At 47.4% G+C, this 11,077-nt stretch overlaps 1 long non-coding RNA gene across 1 annotated transcript; it reads left to right on the top strand.

The window, feature by feature from the left end:
- Positions 1-1,776: 1,776 nt before the first annotated feature.
- Positions 1,777-5,290, top strand: LOC131570841 (uncharacterized). The gene is made up of 5 exons (XR_009275923.1): positions 1,777-1,978; positions 2,603-2,666; positions 3,364-3,439; positions 4,208-4,325; positions 4,920-5,290. It is a non-coding gene; the product is annotated as an uncharacterized LOC131570841 (long non-coding RNA).
- The last annotated feature ends 5,787 nt before the right edge of the window (positions 5,291-11,077 follow it).

The raw sequence follows: 11,077 nt of genomic DNA, 5'->3' as shown, positions 1-11,077 counted from the left end.
TCGCCCCTGTTGTTTTTTGCCGCCTTCGCTGCCCGCAGCCCCGAGGCGCGCTGCGCCCCCGGCTGGGGCGGGCGGCAGTGCTGCCGCCTTGTGGGCAGAGCGCGGTACTGCAGCCCTGCACCGAGAGGCCGCCACCTTGGGAGTGGCGCGTCGCGGGTGTCGCGGACTTTTAATTGACCTTCTCAACAGGGCGGCGAAAAGGGCGGGGAAGTGGAGGACCGGGGTGGGTGTCACTGGACTGCCTGCATGGAATACCGACCCCGGCGCGGCCCCGGTGGTATTTTCTGTGACGTTTCAAGTGTACCCGACACATGCTGTGGTCTCAGCGGCGCCGCGGGCGGGCGTATTTCGGTGGGTTTGTGACAGGCATGTGGGTAAACGCCTCGCTGTGCCGGGGTCCTCTGACAGCCGCTTTCCCGCCCTGAGGGAGCCGAGCCGGGCCGAATTGTTCCGAAGAGCCGAAGAGCCGAGTGTGGGCGAAAACAGCCGAGTTTCCCCGAAGAGCCGAGTGTAGCCGACAACAGCCGAGTTTCACCGAAGAGCCGAGTGTGGCCGAAAACAGCCGAGTTTCACCGAAGAGCCGAGTGTGGCCGAAAATAGCCGAGTTTCACCGAAGAGCCGAGTGTGGCCGAACACAGCCGACTTGAGACGAAGAGCCGAGTGTGGCCGAACACAGCCGACTTGAGACGAAGAGCCGAGTGTAGCTGAACACAGCCGACTTGAGACGAAGAGCCGATGATAGCCGAGTGTAACCGATAGCCGACTGTAGCCGACATTGGCCGCATTTAGACAAAGAGCCGAATATGACCGACTTTAGCCCAACCGGGCCGAGTTCAGCCGAAGAGCCGGAAAAGCCGAATTTAGACGAAAAGCCGAACCGAAACGATTTTAGACCTAAGCCGAACCAAGCCTAATTTAGCCGAGTTTATTTAAACAGAACCGAACGATGCCGCAGCGCTCTGCGCGCAGAGCGCCGGTGCAGACGGCAGGGGGCGGTGTATAAAGCGAGTATAAAATATCAACTGTATATAAGAAGGAATAAAAAGCTCTGTGTCATGTGCAGCAGTAGAAAATTTCAGGCTCCCAGGGAATAAATAGTTTTCTTTCAATCATTATAGTTTTGGGGTTTTTTTTACTCCCAGATAGCCTGAAAGTTACTACTGCTGCTTTTTGATTCTAAAGCTAGGAAGGAAAACCAAGATTACAAATACAAGAAAAAGAAAGGGAAAGGGAAAGGGAAAAAAAGGAAAGGAAAGGAAAGAAAGCAGGAGAGCAGAAGGGAAGGGAAGGGAAGGGAAGGGAAGGGAAGGGAAGGGAAGGGAAGGGAAGGGAAGGGAAGGGAAGGGAAGGGAAGGGAAGGGAAGGGAAGGGAAGGGAAGGGAAGGGAAGGGAAGGGAAGGGAAGGGAAGGGAAGGGAAGGGAAGGGAAGGGAAGGGGGTGAAAAACAGCGTTAAAAAAAGAAAAAGAGTTGGAGGGGAAAAGAGAGGGCATTCGGGAGGAGCGGTCCTGCCTCAGGTCCTTCCCCGCCCTGGGGCGAAGGACCCGTTTGATGCCCGGGAGGGACTGCAGCTCCCGGTGGCGGGGGACGGAGCCGTGGCTGTCAGCCCGAGACTACAACTCCCGGCAGGCCCTGCTGCCGGCGCGGCGTGTGACGCAACGGCTATCGCGGCACATGAGTGGCTACCAGCCCGAGACTCCAACTCCCGGCAGGCCCTGCTGCCGGCGCGACGTGTGCCGCAACGGCCGACGCTGCCCGGCATTTTTCTCTAAATCGGCAGTAAATACAGCTGAGTAAAATTAGCTTGGTTTTCTTCCTTCTTTTTTAACTGAATTGTTTTTATTAAAAATCCTATTTGAATATGTAGAAAAAGTGGGGATGTCCTGTAATATATCCTAGCTTTTCTTGTTTATAGGGTGCTCAGAAAACATGCGTCCCTTAGAGTCCCTCAGAAAGGTTCTCAGTGCGATCTGTACCAAGGTATGTATTTACTAATAAGTGATCCCTTTAGATATTTGCCTGTGTACCTTTTCCTGTAATTCAGAGCTTGCGTTCTGTGGGTTTTATGATAAACCTGTAAAATATGTAAGAATGCTTTTGCAAGTCTGAATCGTTGAAGGCAGCAGTAAGTGGATTTAGAGCCTGTTCTTGACCAGACAACGGGAAAAAGTGTGACTTTGATGCTGAACTTGTTTTTTTCATTTTTCATTTGACTTGTCTGGAATGATTTAGGAATAGAGAGAGCTAGAAAAAGAGAGAAATAGAATTGGTTATTGAGCACTCCTCAAATGCTCACCACGATTCAGTGTAGAGCCGAAGTGAAGGGTGATGGAACAGAGCTCTGTGCTTTAGAAGGAAATAAATTTAAACCTGACCTCCGCACAGAGTCTCACTAACTTCTTTTGTTTTAAAATACAAAATATGATTAGGAAGTGTTGGAAGTTAGTGTTTTGGGAAAGAAATGGCAGTTCCACAGAACATTCTATTTAACAGAGGCTCTAGGAAGGATTCATGTTTTAACTGCTGTCACTGCAATCAGTTGGTGGTTCAGCCTTGAAATGTGCACTTGCCCTTCTATAAAGCACTGTTTTGTTTGCCTTTCAGTGCTATGAGTCTTGATAAATTGGAGAAGAGCCCAAGAGAAATTTTTCATCCCTTGATATAAAAGGTAGGAAGTGACTTTTTTTGGTTTGGTTCTTTTTCTTTATTATTTCCTGGAAATAAAAGTAATTAAGTATAGGTACTACTGGTTTGTTTCTTCCAGTAGCAGATGATAACAATAGCAGTAGTAATAGTAAAAATAATAATAGAAATAATAATAATAGCAATGTAATACTACCTAAACTGTCTTTATCCATTGAACTGGCCATTTCAAATCAAAACTTCTAAACACAAATCAAACCATCATCCTCGTAGAATCTTTCACAGCAGTGGGCTATAGATCCTGGTTTTGTTGACAGGATTTATTGGTTCTGGAAGAGCAAGAGGGAAGTACAAGCCTAACTACTTCTAGCTCACAGACCCATCCAGTGAATACTGCTTTGTGTTTTGGTGGGCTTGTGATGACTTTGAAATCAATTGCTCATTCCAGTAAAAAAAATTAATGTTTTTTTGAACCTGACAGCAGAAATAACTTTAGGCACCAACTTAATAATAACAGATCACCAATTTAAGTTCATAATTTTATGCTGTACTATCAAAGTTTAAAGGTAAATTTTTACTTATTAGGAGATGGTATAAAGTGTATGTTCCAATGTGTTGGATGTATGCAAAGGTACATACGTACCCGAAAGTCCTTAGAGGAAACAAATTTTTACGTCTGCTGTTTGATTGTTTATCATACAATATTTGGTTTTATTTCCCAGGGATCGGTGAATTTTAACTTTGGAGTCCTCTGTGCTAAGGATGCTCAGCCTACAGATGATGAAATGTTCAGTAATGGTGAGTTTTTCACCTTCTCTTTAATTGCTATGCTGATCTGAATAAGAAAAAAACAAAAGCAAGAGAAAAAAGAAGGATGGTTTATTATTTTTTACGCTGTTATGTTTGTTTCCTCAGTATTTGCTGCAGCTCTGCGAACCCAAGCTTTGGGTTCCTTCTGTCCCACTGGGAGTTGCCCAGTTTGGTTGCATCTGGTGAAATTCACCCTGAGACCCTTACAGAACTAGCTCAAACTGCGTGAGAGCCATTTGCAGTTCTCTCCAGACACCTGGAGAATGGGTGATGTTTCTGAGGGTCTGGCAAGTATACTTCTATCAAAACTCAGTCTGTGAAATTTCTGGGGAAAACCCTTCTGTGTCCTGAAGGGTTCAAACTCTGGTGAGGATCCAGTTATCAGGTGCTCACCTGGATGGTTCCAGCTCTTAAAGTGAACACTTGTACTCTTACCCTGTAGTTTACATCTATTGTATTTTTGTTATTTTGCAAGATTTTACGGCTTTGCAAAATATTGTGCATTTCACTCTTTGGAACCTCTCAGATGGTTCTTTGGTGCAGCACCACCTCATGGGACACTTGGCTGCCGTCCTGAAGGGGTTGGTCGCTAGAATTGTAAATCCTGGAGAGTTCATAAGTCTTCTGTCCCCAGGGAGGTACCATGCTTTGTTTACTTTTGTTCTGTTTGTTAGGCGCTGCTTCTCGTTGCAAGTATGAATTTCAAACTACCCTGTTCTTATTTTAACTGTTTTCCTGGTTCTCTCCCTACGGCAGGGAAAGACTCTCGTATCCTTGTCGTCGGGCTCGGTGCTGTCCAAGAAGATGCAGAGACTAAAAAAATCATAAGAAGCAAAATATGACTGCAGGGAAAAGAAGCTGGAGAGAACAGAAGGTGATATTGTTATCCTTACCCTGTATCAGAAACATCCGCTGTGCTTTGATGCTGGCAGCTGCCAGGGGCTTGTTAGCTCTTTGTAGGCAGGTGTAGGTGTTCACTTGTAGGTTTTTTCTCCGGACAAGTCAATTCAAACTTTGCTAAGCTTATATTTGCAAATTACTCTCTAGCACAGTCCAGCATGACATTTTTGAATGTTGTAAAAATACCATGTTACTTGGAAATTGCTAATGATGAGAAGCTTTATGGAAAAATAAGATGTCAGGGTTGGGAGATGTGAGAAGAATTTTGAGGGGATGTTAGACTGAAATAAAGCACACTTGATGCTGGACTGGCACGCTGGCAGATCCCCTATTAAACAGTAGTGCTGAGATTAGCCTGGGGGTTGCCCATTGTTTCTGTAGAAATAAATGTTTTCTGGTCTTCAGAGGTAAGCTGCTTTGAAAAGCTGGAAGGCACAGCATAGTGACAATCCGTGTGCTTCGCATTAAAAATAGATTTCAGAAGGGTCCTAGGCTTTTGTCTTTTCCTAGAAGTCGATGTAATCCTATTGAGGAGTTTTTAATTCTGTGCTGCCATGTCATCGATCAGGGCCCTGTCGTACTAATCATCATACAGATGCAAAACAAAAAATCAGACCCTGTCCCGACCACTTAGAGCCCAGAACACGATTTCCTCAGGCTGCCATTTGTGTGCCATCGGTACTCACCACGGAAGCGAGCTGGGGATTGTTGCACCCGTTGGGAACAAACCGCTTCTCGTCACACAGAAATGGAATTGGGACGACGCCTCGGCCAGCCCCTCTCTCCTGAATCTGCAGCAGAGCAGTTCCAGTCCATGCGGGCACGTGTAATCCAGTTCCTGACGATCTGAGCGCACGGAGCAGCGCTCAGCTGCTGTGGGGGGCTCAGGGAAGGCAGAGTGTGCATTGTCATCTTCCTGAACCTACAGACGCGAATCAAAGTGAGAAGCCACAGGGTGGAAATCAGTCGCATATATGCTAAATAAAACTTGCAGGTTTTTTTTAAGAATTGTTTCTGCTTGTTCTTTGTTGTGCTTCTGTGCTTAGAAAACCTCCCTTTACAATCAGTTCAGTTCATCAGTTGAACCTTTGTTTGCAGACTCTCACTGAGCAGAATTTGTTGCAGACTCAGTGCACGCTGTGCAGGCCTCCCGGGAGTGTGAGGAGCTCATGTGTGCTACTTTTTGCTTTAGGACGCTCTGAGGTATTTATTCCTTTTGGGATACATGATGAGAATTCCCAAGAGAGGTAGTTATAAGGTATGACATCGGGAAAAAGCCTGTGTGGTTGGAATGTTGTTGCTGTCAAAAGTTAATTTTTTCTTAGCCAGTAGTTAGCTTTTTGCTTTATTTTTGTGGTATCAATATTTTATTGTTTAAAAAATTCCTTCAAAATAACTTCAGTGGTCGCCCACCAGTACCTTGTTCAGATTTGCCTATTTGCTTGTAGCTGAAATGTTCACATCTTGTTTATCATTCTATTTAAGAAACTGCTGCCCAGCCGACTAATAACTGAATATCCATCTGTCTAGGACACGGGGAGAGGATTTAGGTAATGTCTTTATTTCCAGAAAAAAGTTCCAGTGTAGTTTCTAAATAGAGGAGAAGGGGGTGAAGACTCGGGGCTCTGATGCCGTTGGGGCACCCCAAGGTCCCCAGGAGAGGGGGCCCCACTGCGGTGCAGGAGCAGGTGTGTTCTCATGTAATATTGAACAAATTATAAATATAAATATGAAAATTATAAACATGAAAATATTTTTAAAATACTTAAATAAAGCGGGTTTTCTTTATTGGTCAATAGGCAGTGTTTTGATTGTAAAAATTATAAATGCAAATAATATAAAGGTAGAAATCTAAGTTTAGAAATATATAATAAATACATACAGATAAATATAAAAATTTAAAATATCAGAAAAAATTAGTTGTAGCAGTAGATATTATACATAATTTAAATAATAATTTAAATCTATTTTAAAATTTTATATATATAATATATCATTATTAATGTAATACATCCAAAGAAACGATAAATTAAAATATGAATGTATAATTATACAAAGTATAAATAAAAAATATTTCAGTATCCTTTAAAAGAAGGGGTTTTTTATTTATTTGGTTAGAGACGGGGTTTTTATTTGGAATAATGGAAGTATTATAGAAGTATAAAATTAAATATAGAAATATACAGTCAATATAGAAAGATATTTGTAAAAACACGAGCGAACGACGCCTCCTTCGGCCGAACCAAGGCGAGACCGGCGGAATCTGACGGCCTCGAGCGAACCGAGGCCAGGCTTGCGAGGCTGCCTGAACGGAGCCGAGCTCAGCCGAACCGAGCCCGCTGCTCTCGTGCGCGCTAATTAGCGCGAGTGCGGTCACTGCCCAATGAGCTCCTGTGCCACCCCGCGCTCCCGGTCGTGTCCGTGCGATGGCCGGGCCGCCCGCGGGACGCGGCAGCAGGAGAGCCCCGAGCCGGGCGAGTTTAACGTGAGGCGGCGCCGCTTGCCCGCCGTCAGGGAGCCGAGCCGAGGCGAGCTCAGCCGAACGCGGAGAGAGCGGCTCCGAGTTGGGCCGAAGCGAGCCGAGCCGCGCCGAGGGCAGAGAGCGGCTCCGAGTTCGGCCGAAGCGAGCCGGGCCGCGCCGAGCGCACAGAGCGGCTCCGAGTTGGGCCGAAGCGAGCCGGGCCGCGCCGAGCGCAGAGAGCGGCTCCGAGTTCGGCCGAAGCGAGCCGAGCCGCGCCGGGCGCAGAGAGCGGCTCCGAGTTCGGCCGAAGCGAGCCGGGCCGCGCCGAGCGCACAGAGCGGCTCCGAGTTGGGCCGAAGCGAGCCGGGCCGCGCCGAGCGCAGAGAGCGGCTCCGAGTTCGGCCGAAGCGAGCCGAGGCGCGCCGAGCGCAGAGAGCGGCTCCGAGTTCGGCCGAAGCGAGCCGAGGCGCGCCGAGCGCACTGATCGGCTCCGAGTTCGGCCGAAGCGAGCCGAGCCGCGCCGAGCGCAGAGAGCGGCTCCGAGTTCGGCCGAAGCGAGCCGAGCCGCGCCGGGCGCAGTGAGCGGCTCCGAGTTCGGCCGAAGCGAGCCGAGGCGCGCCGGGCGCACTGATCGGCTCCGAGTTCGGCCGAAGCGAGCCGAACCGCGCCGGGCGCACAGAGAGGCTCCGAGTTCGGCCGAAGCGAGCCGAGCCGCGCCGAGCGCAGAGAGCGGCTCCGAGTTCGGCCGAAGCGAGCCGAACCGTGCCGAAGGGTCGAGTCCAGCCGAATGCAGATGACAATGGCCGAGTTTAGCCGATTACAGCCGCATTTAGCCGAGCAGCTGTGAGCCTTGCACGCTTGAGGTGAGCGTGCATCGTTGCCGGCCTGGGATTGAGTGAAATGCACTAAGGAAACCAGCTCTGGGGAGGGAGGCAGGGAAATCCTCTCTTAACGTTAGCAATTCGTCCGTCAAACTCGTCACGGCAGGACAGAGTGAAGACTGAAAGTGTAAGAAGATGTGGAGGGAAACAGAGAATCTGGCAGGAGCATCGAACGCACAAGTGCACGAATTTTGCTTTTTGCTTGGATGTAAACTCAGAAGTTGTAAGGAATTTGGGAAGGAGAAGGGACGTTTCAGAAGGAGAAGAAGTTGTTGTTGGAGTCCTGGCAAAAGCTTTAAAAAAAAAAAAAAAGTGGTTTCTTTTTTCTTCACTATTATATTCTTTGGTGGTATATGGTGTGCTGTTTTATTTCTTGGTGTTATTAGCTCTGTGTAAATTGTTTTTTGAGTCAAGCTAACTTTGCATGGGTTGTTTTGTATTTGAAGTAGGATCAATTTCAATCGGTTTCTTTCACAGACTTCTGATAGGTATTACTGGGATTTTGGTTTTGTTTACTGTATGCATAAACATAGAGATTTGGTAGGGCCAGCTGGGCTGCTGGAGTTTTGGGTGTGAATTTATTAGATGGCTTTTGTTAAACACAGAATAATTATGTAAGGTAACAGCAAATTACCCAATTACCCAATTGATCTAGCTATGTAACCTTACCACAAAGTTTTATATCTTGCCAGTTTTCTGTTCTTCTGCTCCAAGTAGTTGTTGCAAAAAAAGAAAGCACTGTTACTTTTCTGAAAAGTTTTCTTCTATAACAAGCCCTTTACTGCCCTTGAATGTGAGTCAGAGGAGCCAAACAGCTGCAGCTGTTCTGAGGGCTTGGTGGGATTCGCCCCCTCCCTTTTCCTGGGTGCCATGGGAACGAGAGGCGGGCACAATCAGGGGTATATTAACCCCAGCCGTGGCTGAGGGGCTTCATTCCCTCTCTGGGATGTGCTGGGGTAAGAGCTCTCCTCTCATTTCAGTGGAGAGGCTTTTTCAGCCCGTCTCAGCATCTTTTCAGCAGGTGTTTCTGGGCATCTAAAGCACAGAGGCTTGGAAGATTCTGTGAAGAAAACAGCATGGAATACAGGGAGTATTTAGGTTTGTGATTTTGGGTTTTGTGTTTAGGAGTGGTAAGGTGCTTTTGTAATTTTTAGTTTTGCTCTGGTTGTTTTTTTGGTTGGATTTCTTTTGGTGGAATTCTTGGTTTTTTTTGGTTTTCATTTTGGGGTTTTTAGTTGGTTTTTGTGGGGGTTTTGGATTTTTTGATGTTTTCTGTGTTTTTTTTTGTTTCTGTGGGGAGTTAGGTGTGTTGGGATTTATTGTTTGTGTGGGTTTTGTTTGTTTGGTTTTTTTTCTTTGTTTGTTTTTGGGATTGGTTTTGTTGGGTTTTTTTTTTTTTTGTTTTGTTTTGTTTTTTTTAATTGAGGAGTGCAACTCCCTGAAATTCCAAGCTGTGTCAAGCACAACATTTTATTCAGCAGATTGATCATGTCACAAGAGGGATCCGCCCAAGGTCCAAGATGATGTTTGAGATTGAGGCTTCAGGTGAGTTGAGGATTGTGATTGGGAGAGGGAGGGTGAGCAGTTAGGAGTTCTTGGGAGGGGGTTTGCAGGCAGCAGGGTGAGAAAGGGTCTTTATTTGTTTATTTGAGGCCTCCCCCACACAAGGCTTCTCAGAAGCCTAGCAGAGGCATTCCCATGTCTTACAGCACACAAGGTCATCCACTGCACTCAGGGGAATGCCATTTAACTTTGCCTTTCTCTAAGCCAGGTGCCACTCCTAATGAAGGCCTTGGAATCATGATGAAGCTGGAGCCTGAAGGAGCCAGGCACACTCAGGAGAGGGCAAGTAGCTGCCTTGGTGGGATTTGGCCCACATAACTCTGGACTCATACTTTGATTTTGGTTTTCTTTAATGTAGCTCACCGAGAGGCTCACAGGCCATCACGAGGCCCTCCAAGGCAGACTCATTTCAGGTGCAACGTGGATTCCCCTCACCGATCATCTAAAAGATAAGTCGAGGGCCTTGGCCTGGAGATGACAGAATAGCGGGTTGGGAGTTCTTGGGGCAGATTTAAAAATTGGCAGCTGGAAAAGCAATCTTCTCCAAGGGCCTCTTAGGACAGCTAAAGGGAGAGGCTCTACTTTTGATGGCAGCTTTCAGGCGGGCAGTGCAGAACAGCTCCGGTCTGTGTTGTGTTGTCCAGTGTTCTGTGTTCCCTAGTGTGTCTTTGGGGTCCCTTTTGCCTTCTCCCCTCGAGACCCTCACCACAAGCATGATGTGTCGTGTTTCATGTCCCCCCTGTTTGCCACGTTCTGTGTCACGGGTGTGTGCACACATTTTTTGCCGGAGCTGTTCTGCCCTGCTGCATGGCCTGCTGCAGTAGGAGAAACCGTGGGGCATTGGAATTTGTAATGCTGGCTGTACTCGGGCTCTAGATGCTATTCCTAGATTGACATAAGATGTTTGCACCTTTTGAGTTATCCTGGTGGTGTTTGGCATATGTTCTAACTTTCTTTCAGGTGCAGATGCATTCCATGTGTGGCAGGGGGTCAGAGTTAGGAGGTGTCGGGCCTTCTTAGGAGCGCGGTGAGTAGCAGAGTGGTGGGGTTTTGGCCAATGCGGTGCCAAGATCAGGGACTGATGTTTGGTTCTCTTTAATCTAGCTGTCTGAGAGACACCAGCCCGGTGCCAGCAGGACCTTCCCAGCTGACGAGGTGGCCTTTCTTTGCACCTGACAGGGACCAGCATCCCCAGATGTCTGAGAGATAAGTAGAGGGCTGTGACCCACAGAGGGGATGAAAGCATGGTGCTGGTTTGGGAATTCCTGGGAGGGGGTTTTGAGTCCAATTTTGGGGGGGGGTGTGGTGTGTTCATGAAGTGGCCCCTTAGGCCCCGTAAAAGCCAAGTCTCACTTTTGATTGCAGTGCTGAGGTGTGCAGCAGGGCAGAGCAGTCCCGGTGTGTCTCGTGTCACTTCTCTATTGTGCATTATCTGTTGTTTGTGTATGCCATATCTTTCACTTAGGGGGGCCTGTGAGAAACCCTGGCATCATTGTTAGCCTCTGTGATCTCTGCACTCCTTGGCCTGGCACCCAGGCCACAGAACTTTTGACTAGGGAGCTCAGACAGGCATCAGACTCTCTTCTCTCTTTGGAAGCATCCAGTCAGACGTCTTTTCAGGTCTTGTTCTGACAGCTGTGCCCCACCTGGATCCATTATGGTGGATTAGGACTTTTAATATTACGAGGTTAGGTAGAGGATTTTGACTGTAGGACAGCTGTGCCCCACCTAGATCCATTATGGTGGATTAGGACTTGTAATATTATGAGGTTAGGTAGAGGATTTTGACTGTAGGATTCCTAGGCATCCGTCTTTGCTGTT

The sequence above is a fragment of the Ammospiza caudacuta genome, chromosome 39 (assembly GCF_027887145.1).
Source record: "Ammospiza caudacuta isolate bAmmCau1 chromosome 39, bAmmCau1.pri, whole genome shotgun sequence".
NCBI lineage: Eukaryota > Metazoa > Chordata > Aves > Passeriformes > Passerellidae > Ammospiza > Ammospiza caudacuta.
This window is presented reverse-complemented; position numbering and strand designations above follow the sequence as displayed.